This window comes from Mustela lutreola, chromosome 9 (assembly GCF_030435805.1).
Source record: "Mustela lutreola isolate mMusLut2 chromosome 9, mMusLut2.pri, whole genome shotgun sequence".
In the NCBI taxonomy this organism is placed as follows: domain Eukaryota; kingdom Metazoa; phylum Chordata; class Mammalia; order Carnivora; family Mustelidae; genus Mustela; species Mustela lutreola.
Window position 1 is genome coordinate 3,108,879 of NC_081298.1, and position 1,348 is coordinate 3,110,226.

Here is a 1,348-nt window from a genome sequence, read left to right on the forward strand (position 1 = left end):
TGCGCGTGGAGTGTTCACGTGAGACGGATGCCTGCAGAGGCGTGTACACTTGGAAATGGCCTGACTTACCCGTGGCTCCAAAGACATAAACTAGTAAGTATCATTAATAACAGTAATATCGGCAGCCACGTTCACTCTGTGCCTGGCAATGCCCTTGCCTGTGCTAAAGATTTCGTATTAGTTGATTAAATTGTCCAGTAAACCTGACAGAGAGAGCACGTGCATTATTAAGCTCTCTTTATATGTGAAAACCAAGGGTTTGTTAGCTTCTCTGTCTGATAAGCCACAGTTTTGGAGTCCAAACCCAGGTTTTCTGGATCCCAGGTCTCAGAGCCCCAAAGATATGATGGTAGAAGCAGGGACACGTCCTGAGCTACGAGTAGGAGACAAGGGGACATTTTGGGACAAGGAGGGGACACGGGAAGGCTGTCTTGTCCCTCTGACTGCTGGTCCTTGATCTTGACAGGGGCCCCCAGCCTGCTGGCCCTCACCCTGCAAGGACCAGGCTTCCCTTCCACACCCTCGGCCCCAGGACACAGCCAGTGGGTGCCTGGACGACGAGAACAGCACCGGGCATCCTCACGACCTCTTCTGCTGCAGCTGTGCCCACGGACGCTGCTCAGGGAGGCCATGTCCCCAGTGGGTTCCTCCAGGCTCGGCTGCCTCAACCACGACCCCACACAGGAGGCTGAGCTCAGCCCGGGCCCAGGTGCCTTGTCCCTGTCCCTGGATGACTGAGCGTCTGAGCAGAGTGAAGCTTCCCAGGGCTCACGGAGCGCGGCTGTTTGTCCAGACAGTCTGTCCAGACGGTCTCCTCAGAACGACACAAACGAATCAGAACAGTGAAGTGCGGCTGTCACTGCGGGGATGGGGCTTCTTCTGGGGGTCCAGCAGTCTGGAGAGTTCGGACCAGACCTCCTGCCTCCTCGACCCCACACCGGGGAGGGCTCCACGCAGGCCTGCGTGGGCGCACAGGCACGCACGCCCCTACCGTGGCCCAAGGCGGTCACTTCCCTTCCGTCGTGCCAGGAAGAAAGAGAAAATGCGAGAAGGACCCAAGGGTGTCATCAACCCCTGGCGTCTCCCATCCGCGGGCACTCTCTAGAGGACCTCCCTGTCTGCCTACTGCAGCCTAACACCACACCAACTGCACTGTCTCTTCTCAAAGGCATCTTAGAACAACATATCTCGTCCTTCGGGGAGAAAATCGTGGCTCGAGATCTAAGGCAGCAGCAAGGTGGGCCCTGCACCCTCCGTGCAGGAAAGACGGTGCTCCCTTTGGACATTTCTTTGGCTTTCAGTGTTTGAACCAGCTACGCTTGGTTCCGGGTGAAGACAGCAGGAGAGC